Source organism: Scleropages formosus, chromosome 12 (assembly GCF_900964775.1).
Source record: "Scleropages formosus chromosome 12, fSclFor1.1, whole genome shotgun sequence".
NCBI lineage: Eukaryota > Metazoa > Chordata > Actinopteri > Osteoglossiformes > Osteoglossidae > Scleropages > Scleropages formosus.
The window spans coordinates 22,798,359-22,810,384 of NC_041817.1; the positions used below are offsets into that span (position 1 = coordinate 22,798,359).

The 12,026-nt window shown below is 45.2% G+C and overlaps 1 protein-coding gene across 5 annotated transcripts in view; it reads left to right on the forward strand.

The window, feature by feature from the left end:
- Positions 1-4,054: 4,054 nt before the first annotated feature.
- The window catches only part of LOC108930626 (ecto-NOX disulfide-thiol exchanger 1-like), a 51,953-nt gene continuing 43,981 nt past the window's right edge, over positions 4,055-12,026 (forward strand). For all 5 annotated transcript variants that reach the window (XR_003798041.1, XM_029256871.1, XM_018745981.2 and 2 more), the window contains exon 1: positions 4,055-4,266. The gene's annotated coding sequence lies outside the window, so the exon portion shown is untranslated. The remainder of the gene's footprint in view (positions 4,267-12,026) is intronic.

Genomic DNA, 12,026 nt, shown 5'->3' on the forward strand with positions numbered 1-12,026 from the left:
TACATGTCAAGGTGGCACCGAGGTGCTGCTGTTTCAGACAAAGGCCTCTTTGTTTGGATGACACCGGATGTGTGTGTGTGTGTGTGTGTGTGTGTGTGTGTGTGTGTGTGTGTGTGTGTGTGTGTGTGCGTGCGCCGTACGACCCCCCAGCATTGGCACAAGTCACCCAGCCCACTGTAGGTGCAGCGCATGGGCCAACAGCGCCCCTTGGTGGAACCACACACTCATTCCGCTCGACACTTCATTTCCAGCGATGCCACCTTTGCAGGTGGGCGTCCTTCCAGCGCTTATGCAATGTTATGTAATTTCACTTTAATCTTCAAATTGTTTAGCAGATGCATTTCAATTTTAAACCAATTTGCTTCTGGATCTTAGCAGCACCTAATGCATCTAATTGATTACAGTAATCTGCCTATTATGGAAATGAATATATGGAAGAAATGGGCAGAAATACAGGTTTTCGGGTCCAGGATGTGTCATTTGTATCTGGACTGAAATGTCTCAATATCTGGTGAAAAAGAAGACATATTTTCTTTATCCTGAGGGGCAGCTCATATGGACAACTTTCAAAGTGCTGTATGGAGACTATAAGAGACTTGGACAGATTCTCACACATCAGTCGCAATAATCATGGCCCGCTGTGGCAGCGACACCTTTCGTCATAAATACATTTAAAAGCATTTTCTCACTGTTATGTTCAGCCCTTAATGTAAGACTTTAAAATAACCAGTCAAGGGCAGCAATATTTTCTTTTCACACTAATTAGCTAAGATTAAAAATGAAAAATGCGAACCATATGCCGCATGATTTTGAGGGCGAGGGAGCATTAAAAATAATAACAGTGGCTGCATGTTCCCTGAGTACAAAATATGGACAGGACTCATCTTGCTAAATGGACTCCAATCTGAATGTTTACAACAAAATCTGAACTCGTGTACAAATACTAGTCAATGAAGGGAACCGTTGGCTGAAGAAATGTAAATGATTCCTGCTTGATGTTTAATTCTAATGAGCAATATTAGAGTATCATTGTTACCCAATAACCTGCAATAGAATAGATCAGATTACAAACAAAAACACAGTTTTATGTTTTCCCTGGTTTCAGACCAGAGCTCAGGACTCATTACTTAATAAAAGCCCCCGACACTGATTGATATTTAAGAAATTAAATGAGGTACCAAAATGAAACGGTATTTTGATGGTCTGATCAAGCTCTTGGTTCCATGTCTGGCAGAATTTGAGCTTCAGGAGACACAGATGTTACAAAACAGCCTTATTTAAACGCCACTTATTCTATTCAAAAAAACTATTTGTCAAGTACAGTTGTTGAGTTTCGCATCCAGTGTTTATTTTGCACATGACTCATAACATTAAACAATTTCGTGTGGAAATAGGCATATCATTCCAACTGTTGTTTTTTTTTCTTTTTCCAGTTTGTAACATAGCACTTAAGGCCACTGTGTAATTACACAGGTTGTGTAAAGTATTAAACTGCACATGGTTTAAAAACTAAACAGCCCATTTTAAGTGCAGATTCATGATTAATGCATTTACTGTAATTTGATTTATTGGAATTGGGCTTGCATAAGGATTCTGTCTTAGTGCTCCACGAATAAATTTACTCTACAGTATCCTCCCTTATGCAGCCAGCGCACAAGAATGCTGGACATGGTGTCCATCCTCCATCCACTGCTGGGCTCCACTCACCGCTTCACTCCCGCGGTCTCCCGCTGTGACCATATGGTTCGAAATATCTGGCGCAGCAGAATGCAGGTGGCTGCGGTCCAGCACTATCCCCGAGGACCCGGAGTGAGCAGAATAACTCTGATCTACATCTCCTTACTGCATGCGGGTGCACGTACGCAGCAACTGTAGTTCACGTAGGTATCGGACGTGTTAACGATGCGCAGCAGTTTATCACAGATGGGAGGGACCTCCAGATCACTGCTGGACCGTGAGACCTGGACAAAGACCCTCCTCTTGTGACTGTTACCTGCTGTGTTCATGTCACAGTCCACCTGTGTTGCTAGGCAACTTGAGATGCAGCAGTTTAAATGATATACTGTATATTCTCTATGTCTGATAGAGTATATTAGTAATATGGACACTGTGATCATATATGAATAAAAAATTACGCGATCAAAGGTTCAAAGCTGGACCTGACATAGTTGTTCTCACCAAAGCTTTAATTAAACCTAGGATCTATTTTTTATTTCCGTAATGCGGTAAACAACTTTTTAAGTTGAGGATACTATGATACAGATTGTACTATATTGAGCTTAGTTTCAAGACAAATTAATTAATATTTATCACTATATTTAAATGATTAGTAGATATATTTAAATGATTAATAGATATAGCTGAATTCCTGGAAAACATCTCAAGTCATTTAGACCTTTGACTTAATATTGTTAAAATAAATTAAATTAAATTCTAGTTATAATTCCGTTTTTGACCAGCAGAGGGAGTAAAGTCACCATAATTCATTTCACGGTAGAAACGAGAATATTTGAGGAGCACATTGATCAATTTATAAGAATCTGTGACCTCATTAATTAATAAGTAACGGAATGGTCTTCGTGTTTTTAGCGTATTTGTAAATATAACTCTTTTGCATCGGTTTTATGTTAATGTCGCCATGTATTGTGTCATTCAAGTGTTTCCCTACAGGACAGTGGCTGGATATTTCAGGTGGAATTTTTTTCTTCCACTGTCTGGATTTGTATTAAATATGTGTCGGCGCGTGTGGGGTTTTGTTGGGCTGTAGATGAAACGAAGTGGAAGGAGGATGCAGGATGGGGTACTGAGTACTGAGGACTGAGGATGGAGAATAGGCGTGAGGGATGAGAGATGGAGGATGGAAGAAGGAGGATTGAAGATGAAGGACAGAGAATCGTTGATTGATGATGGAGTATTGAGGACTGGAGGACTGAGCATTGAGGCCTGAGGATGAGGGATGGAGGACTGAAGATGGAGGGTTGAGGACTCAGAATTGAGGACTGACGACGGAGGATAGGCATGAGGGATGAGAGAAGGAGGATGGAAGAAGGCGGATTGAAGATGAAGGACAGAGGATCGATGGAGTATTGAGGAGTGAAGACTGAGGGTTGAAGAGTACTGAGAATGGCCTGAGGATGAGGGATGGAGGATGGAGGAGGGAGCATTGAGGAAGGAGGACTGAGGACTAAGGGTTGAAGACGGAGGATGGAGGTGTCCCGATGCCCGATCGCTCCCTACAGCCGGGAGAGCGCGGTGCTACTCCACCTCTGACCGCTAGGTGGCCCTACTCACAAGGGGTCCGACATCAAAAGTCTGCCGACTCTCAGCTTTGCCTCTCAGTTCTGGTGTCGTGGAATGAGCTCCTCTGTCCCTCAGAACTGCTGGGTCCCTTTCAAGAACCAAGAAGAGTCTCGGAGCGCATGTCCCTCAAAGCCACGCCTCCCCTGGTGCCCCACGAATTCTCGTCACCTGTCACGCGTGGGAAAACGCGACAGGAGCGTGTCTGTGTCTAAAAATGTTTGTCTGTCGGTGAAACCTGGTTTACTCTGAGCTGTATCGCGCTTTGGAGAAAAGCGTCTGCTGAGTGAACGAATCATGTAAAAGTAAATGTGTACTGTGTTCGTAAGGCGGGAACATGGGATAGAAGACATTTTTTTTTTTCAGCGGTCGCTCTGGGTGAAGTGGTAGGAGCTCGGAACTACAGAACACAAGCCTTGATTCAAATGATGCCGGTGTGTGTGATGTGGAGACCGACGCGACTGTAACACATCACACACCGGCATCATGATTTCACGTGAGAAACACTCGCATTTGATTTGAAATTGGACCATTACACAAAAACACACAGCACCTGGCCTGCTTATATTTTTTACAGGAAAACAGTTTTATATATTCCGCAACTCGAAGCGAAATGGTGTCGCACATCTTTATTTTCCACGTCTTAAATCGCCTCACGCACACGAAGAAGCGCTGCTCCCCTCTCGCACGCACGTGCTGCACCCGCCCGGGATGCTCCTCGCGCGCGCCTCTGTCGCCAGCCTCGAAGTGACGCGAGAGCGCGAGCGCGCGCGCGGTTCGCCGCCGGCTGTGGTGGTGGTGGTGGCGGTAGTGTTGTCGGCGGCGAAAATGCTCGCGAGCTGAGGCGCGAGGCGATCTTTTCGGCGGCTCGCGCTACAACGGGGATTTATTTGTGTTTTTTTTTTTTTTTTGTCTGACGGCGGCGGCGCTGCGCTCGTTCGGGTTCCGGAGAAAGTGTCGTTTTTAAAGGTAAGAATTTTAAGCGAGATGTGTGACGGATACGGCTCGACTTGGGGTTTCCGCGGGTCCCGGCGTCGCGTCCAACGCCGGAGACAATAGTGAGCAGAACCCTGTTTCACCCTGTTTCACCGTACCGTGCGGGGATTCACAGTGTGATTACTCCTGGAAATGCGCTGTATAGTGTATTTAATTGTCATTATTCACTAATTCCTCAGCGAGACTCAGGGAGCAGGACGCACTTTGCACGATGTCATATATTGTTATTATTATAATTAGAGAGAGGCTGGGTTGTGTGCTGCTGCTGCTGCGTGTCGTGATAAAACACATTTTTCATCCAGTTCGCTCGTACGCGTGTGCTGCGTGTCTTCCGCAGAGACACACACACACACACACACACACACACGTATCATATTCTTCGACCGCGTATCTATCTTTCGTTTCTATAAAAACGCGCGCGAGCCGGCCGCGCGCCCCGCCGGGTGTCGCGAGGACACGACGACGAGCCCAGGTGTGTGTTTGGACTCGGAGGCGTGTGTGCGAAGTCTGCGTTCCGCGATGAAACAACTTTGAGCGCGCCGCACGTTTTTGACGACACACACTCCAGCTGAGGCACACCCTCTGCTCGAACCCGGGACCGTCGCTCGCCCGGCACTGAACGCTGAACCGGAGGAAATAATTCACTGAGATTGAGAAGAGCCGAGGACGGAGCGATCTTCAACTTTACTCATTTTTCTTTTTCACTAATAATAACGCTAATCATCAATCGGGTAGATTTGCTCCAGTCGCTGTTTTCAGTTTCATAAACCACAATGTGAGCACATTTTATCTTTTATAAAGTATAAAAGCCCTTGTGCGAGCAGTGTGTACAATACAAGATCCAGTGAGTACAGGGGGAGCTGCTGGGAGTCTGTCTTCAGCATGGGAGATCAGGGTTGAAATCAGAACCTACAATTTAATAACCCTGCCCTATAGTGTTTATAGATGAAAGGGAATTTGCCTTCATGATACTGTTTCAGCAGCTTTTGTAGGGAGAGCGCAGGTGAGGAACAGCGAGGCAGGAAGAGTGTCGCAGGAACAACCTGCCTGTGCCGAGGCCTCACCTGGGCAACCGCTTCAGCACCATGGAGAGGGATGGAGGACTGGGACCTCATGCTCTGGCCTCTCGAGTCAGTGTGAAGGATCCCTTTCGATCAATGCGGTCTTCAAAATGTACCCAGTTTTACCACGATAGGCAAATCAGGTTCGCACGAGATGACCCTTTGACAGAAAACTGGGACAGTAGGAGGCATAACAGTTTTGGGGGTGGGGAGTCACCTTTCGGTCTAAATGTTCCTGGTTTAAACCACCTCCTGCTGCAGTACCGTTGATCAACATTCTTACCCTGAACTGCACCCTGAAGTACTGCACTATATAAATAGGTAAGGAGTCAAGTATTGTGAATAATAATAATAATAATAATAATAGTGTATCATCCAAGGGGGTGCAGTGGGTTGGCCTGGGTCCTCCTCTCCGGTGGGTCTGGGGTTCGAGTCCCGCTTGGGGTGCCTTGCGACGGACTGGCGTCCCGTCCTGGGTGTGTCCTCTCCTCCTTCGGCCTTACGCCCTGTGTTGCCGGGTTAGGCTCCGGTTCTCCGTGACCCCATATGGGACAGGCGGTTCAGAAAGTGTGTGTGTGTGTGTGTGTGTGTGTGTGTATCATCCAATTAATTTTATAGGAATGCTGCAAAAATAAACATTTTTATCATAATTTAAGCACTGAGAGCATCAGAATTTTGAGGCTATTAATAGGTACTAATAGATATCGATAGATGTAACAGTTATAACTGAATGCCTTTAAGCACTCTGCATTTTAAAACACATCTTGATAAAAAAATTATTCTTTTATCAATCAAGATGTGTTTTAAAGTACAAAGTGCTTGAGCATCAAAGAATGCGAGTCTGATCGGAATTCGTCGGTGCCTCTCGTTGCTCCTCGCCGAGAGCAGTGCGACAGCGATATTATCAAAGCCCGCGAATCTGTGTTCTGAATGAAGTCATTACACACTTTCTTTGTGCAGTGTCTATTTGCGGAGGAGCACTGGATCCGTTGTCACCCAACGCGTCAAACCCAGAAATATTTCAGCTCTTCTTCTGATGTGGAGCTGAGCAAACTGTATCACTGGGAGCGTGGCAATGTGATGCTGGCATTACATCATTTTGCCCTGTATGGACTGGAGGCGACTGTGTTTCACTCTGCAATAGGTGTTTTTTTTTTAAATATACAGCCTATGATTTAATGAAACCTTCAGAACTGAAAACAGTAAGACCCTCAGCCAAGCTTTTAAAGATTATTTGTGCTGTATCTGTAACATCCCACAGCTGTTATAACAGACTTGCATTATTCTGTATTACCAATCATCTCTTAATGTGAATTTGATTTATTTATTGTTGATTCATTTAGCCCATTTTTCTGCAAAGTGACTTAGAGTATTATGTTTGAACCCCAACACCTTCTAGTGATTTTCTCATCCATACAGCGGGGTGTTTTGACTGTATCAATTCAGAGTGAGTTCCTTGATTATGGGTAGCGGGAGGTGGTTCCAACTGGGGTCTTTTGACTGCTAGATGATGATGCCTGTAATCATTACAGCATTTGTTGGCCCCATCAATACATTGGGATATTTAATTTTTTCAAAGCTACCAACTGTTAATGTATAATATCATATACATGTGTAATATTGGGTAATTTATGGGACATAGATGATCTCGGATGAACTAGAAGCAAGAACTTACAAAATGACATTACAGCGCGGCAGAAATTAATATGCCGTCAGCATTTTTAATTATACGGAGCAGCATTAGTGTGTGCTCCGGTCTTGTTGAAATGCGGGCAAGAATTAGAGATTGTTGTTTGCGTTCTTTTCACTTGAGGGGATAAAAAGGGCCTCGTTTGTAATTAATTTGCCGCGGAGCCAGTTGCGCTGGCCTGCAGCTCCGCGCACGCGGGAGGCTGCTCTCCTTGCCATCTTAATGCTCATTTGCATTCACATCTGGTGCCACATTCGCAGAACAATAAAACACTGTTGTAAAAACCTGCCATAAAAATACTTTGAGGCTTTTTTCGCTCTCGGCCCATCTCCCTAATGTTGTTTCGGGTCAGAATTGCTTGGGGGGAGAAATCTTTCTTGACACATGGTCAGCGGATTATTCAGCATGCATTCTCTTTGTTCCTTTGCAATACTGGGCACCCGGCGAGCTTGGCGGCCTAATAAGATGATGGTATTGGCCATGGCAGTCACTTCCTAGTCCTGCCGCCGTCCCGTTCAGCTGTCACCTCTGCTTAGCAGCCCTATGAGTCATTTGGATGTGCTGCATCAGATGGAAGCGCAAGGAAGGTTTAATTCTCCCCCCTGTAATTAACATAACCGCAAACTCCGCTGTGGCAAATTTATGATGCCGCTCGTAAGATATCAGACCCGTTTTTTAATTAATTTACATGTATTATTTATCGAACCCTTTGGTGAAATGGACGATGTCTGTCCTTTTCCTGTGCCGTTTCCCCTCACGTCGCTTGGCCGGCAATGCGAACTGGCCCTTTCATGCGGGGACGCTGCGCCGTTCAAAGTGCCCATTACTCCGACACTGTCAAACTCGAAGATAGAGTCAGCCTCGGCGTCGAATCAGCTTTATTTAGTTTATATTGACGTCCTCAGAAAGGCAGCATGAGAAGGCAATTTGCTGTCCTTTTGTCGGTGGGATAGAAGGAAGTGGTTGTGTTGAGGCAGAAGGGGCGTAAAGCCCCAGCCATTGATTTTAAATGAGATTGGGGTGGGGTCACAGCTGAGGCCTCTTGCTTTTGAGGTCTTCTAGATGTCACACGTGGGTATAATACCCTGATACTCTGCAGTGACGTTTAGTCCACTGTAGGGGACACGATTTTAAGTGTATCTCTCAGACTGTACACGTTACAGTCAGTCCTTTTAAATGATTCCATGTGTTTTGGGGTGGGGCTTGGACAACTTTGTCGGAACCTGAGAAATACACTTCGTCCCAAAATCTTTTTGCTGGTTTTTAGGTTATAACCAGATCTGTGCAAATCTTTTAAAGAAATAATGTGAACGAGTGTTGAGGGTCATTAAGTGTTTGTATTCACAGTTATTATAATGATATGTGTGACTGTCTAACCTGGGCCTCGTTTTGTTTTAATCGTAAAAACGCATTAAAATCAGCGAAATTAACTGCATTTGCTTTTTTATAACATGTCTGGAGGGGGAGGGGACACACCCAGGACGGGACGCCAGTCCGTCGCAAGGCACCCCAAGCGGGACTCAAACCCCAGACCCACCGGAGAGCAGGACTGTGGTCCAACCCACCACGCCACCGACCCCGTATGGGACAAGCGGTTCAGAAAATGTGTGTGTGTGTGTGTATAACATGTCTTTTATTTTTCATCTGTTGCCGTGATTTTCCACTTTCCGCACTTGGTCTCCGAGGGGAGTTGGCTTCACCCCGACCTGGCACCTGGAGTGGAATTCCCTCTAAATAGCTGCCCTGTGATATCAGTTATTTTTGTCATTTGTCCTGAGCATTGCATGTGTACGGTAGGGGGTTGGGGCATTGTTGCTGGAAACCCCCCAATTACCACCCGGTTACCATCTCATTCCCATCCAGTTACTACCCACTTACCAGGGGCGGTGGTGACACCAAAAATAACTCAAGCTTACTTTCAGTTAATTTCCCAGACTCCTCTTTGGTGGTCTCCCTGTCCTCCCTGACTACTGCAATAAACCCTGTGTCACACCGTGTCCCCGCAAAGCAAATGTTATGAGGGAGAGCGGCAGCACGTGTTGGATGGTGACGCACCGATGCTGGGAGCGGCGCTCTCCTTCCCGGGGCCTCGTGTCCTCTTCATATGATTGATTGCCCGTGACGTGATTTACATGCTGTTGACGGTTTGCCTTGCGTTTTCTCTGTTAGCTGCCTGACGAGCGACACATTTGGAGTCGAGTAGCCCGGTGAATAAGGAGTGGAGCTCGTTGCAGGGGAGCACTCCCCCTCGTCATGTACGGCGCTTACGTTCAGGTTCTGCCCGCGTTGAATCGATGTTCGGAGCTCCCGTGTCCCGTGGGAGCGGTGACGGGCTGAGTGGCCCCCTCCCAGGGACTGGCCGCCCCCTTAGCAGAGTAGATGGGCTCCCATTGAAAGGATGGACTTTTTCTTAGAAGGACAGATTATGTGAATCTTTTTTTTCATCTGGGAGGAAAAGGAAAATAATGTGAGCTTTTCCACCGCAGCAAAAAGTAATTTGCTTCTGGCCTTTACTGCTTGGGAACGGATATGGGATGCGAGCTCTGCCAGTTTGGATGCTGGTGCTGTGGTACCGCGCTACGGAAAATGACTGGAAAGGACCTTTATTTTCACTGTGGGACACGAACCTTCGGGCTCCGCCTGACAACACACCCGTTTCTCCTGTCCAACGTTCACAGCATCAGGCCCGTGTTTACTTTACATTCACTCAAAGATTTGATACCTAGCAATGAACAATGGATCAGCTGGGGCAGAACACTTCACAGTGACACCTTGCGTATTGTTGCCGATGCTTTTATTGTTAAAAATCAGTGAATTTTTATTCATCTGCAGCAGCTGAATATTCCAATGGTGCAGTTTTACTAGTGGAGCAGTGTTTCATCTAAGGCTGGAGCTGACGCCCTTCAGGTTACGAGGCGAGGTGAACGTCCGCTGTACTATACTGGCTGTCCCATCTGGAAGTCTTATAGACACGATGTGGTGGAGGGATCTCTTGAACAGCAGTGGAGAGAATTTTCTAGAAAACATGGAGGCTGTGCAATGTCACTCAGTTGTTAAGCTCCCTTGGCACAAACCATGTCCCTGTCTCATATTTGAGACAGTGCTCCCGACGATGAAGTATCGTTCTCCTTGAAATGTATTGTTGTGGCAATTAAAAAAAAATCTTTCAAGAAACACAGCAGAAAATCAGTGTCTTTGACTAGATCACAAAAAAGCTTAAGAAGCTGATCTGCTGTTTTTTTTCCCTCTAGGAGCTATTTTTTCTGAAGGATGTTGCTTGTGTGAACATACTCTTGTTTTGTTTTTGTTGATGTTGAGGCATTATAAGAAAATAATAAGTTTGTTCTTGTGTACTGAGACGGGAGCAGGAAATGTTCCTCTTCAGTATGTGAACATTAACTGACAGTGTTATTGTTCATTTTAATCTATTTTATCCATTGTCTTTGTAATGACAGAGTACTTAAAAGGAGTTACAACATTATCCGTCATCTTGGGGGTGAGGAAAACCTGCCTCTACTTTCCTTGAGACTGTGGAGGTGTGGTTTTGCATGCATTGGCCCCACCCCTCCTTACACAAGCCCCGCCCCTTCTCACCCAAGCCCAACCCCCTCCAGTTACTTGACACCATGGTGCCTTCTGTTGACTTTTTGCATGTTGTCTAGCAGTGTCCTGTCAAGTGAATCCAGACCAGCAATTTGACAGCCACCACAGGGATGGTTTACACATTTTTAGCAGCTTTTTCTTGAGCTTTTTGTCTCAGTGGAAACAGCGAGGTGCTCCGTGCACAAGGTTTAATCCTCTTTATTGGAAAGAGAGACAATGTAATCCCGAAGGCCTTCTTCCTCAGAGGAGATCTTAAAATTCTTTAATTTTTGGCATAAACTGCATTGACCAGCACTGCAAAGAGAAGCAGTTGCATTAAAGTAAGTGATTATTAACTTGTGCACCTTACTAATAATAAAAACCCACCATTTCTCACAGCCAGTCCAGAAATACAGTGTCAGTATCTGTAATGAGCTTTCATAAGGAGTCTGCAAATTGGTATTTAGCTAATGAAAGGTGGCTTTCAACACTGAATTGCATGTCCACTGAAAACCTTGCAGTAAATGCAAAATACTGTACCCAGGCAGGAGTTAAGTGCAAGGGCAACCTCAGCCTGTAATATTAAATATTAAAAATGCATAAGCTTGCCATGAACTACAGTTCTTCTAACAAGATCCATGTCAGTTGCATACATAATTTCAGCGGTTCAAGAGAGGGCTTCAGTTGTGCGAGGAGATGAAAAGCAATTGCTGAAAGCGTTACTTGAAAGCATTTCTTTGGAAAATTTAAATGCATGGAGGTTTACCGCTGTATTTTTAGGGCCCCATTCATACTAGGTTTCACTGAAGAGATACAGAAATCAATAGAAGAAGTGAAATATAAATTGTACGTGGTCCCCGCTCCGCTCATAATTTATCTTTTTTTATTGGTTTGATGTTGTTTTTTGTCACAAATACTGTATTTACAGCCGGCTTGGCTTTATGAAGCCTCTTTATCATTCTGAGTGTAAACATTGTTACTGTCATATGATCCATACTGCATATGGTGTTCCCTTTTCTTTTTTTCCCCACAGGCATCTTAGCATAACCCACCTCTTTAGCGCAGCTAAAGGAAGAATAGGAATAAGAGGTGACAGGGTTCGTGTTTTAAAGCGCACCTTGTGTTGCGATCCTTAAACACTGGAAAGTGTGATGAACGTCTCTTTGCTCAGCGGTCCCCACCACAGCTCAGCACACACACCTAATGACTTGTGTAAGAGGCGGCCAGATGCGGCGCTCATTGACGGAAGAGGTATTCGTGATACCCGTCCAACATACACACTTACGTTTGTGCTCAGGAAGGCAGTATTAAAGTCATGTTCCACTTGATTTTTTATTTCATGCTTCATAAGAAAACCAGCAGGCACCTTTAAAGGGGAAGAGCCCTGCATTTAGGTCCTG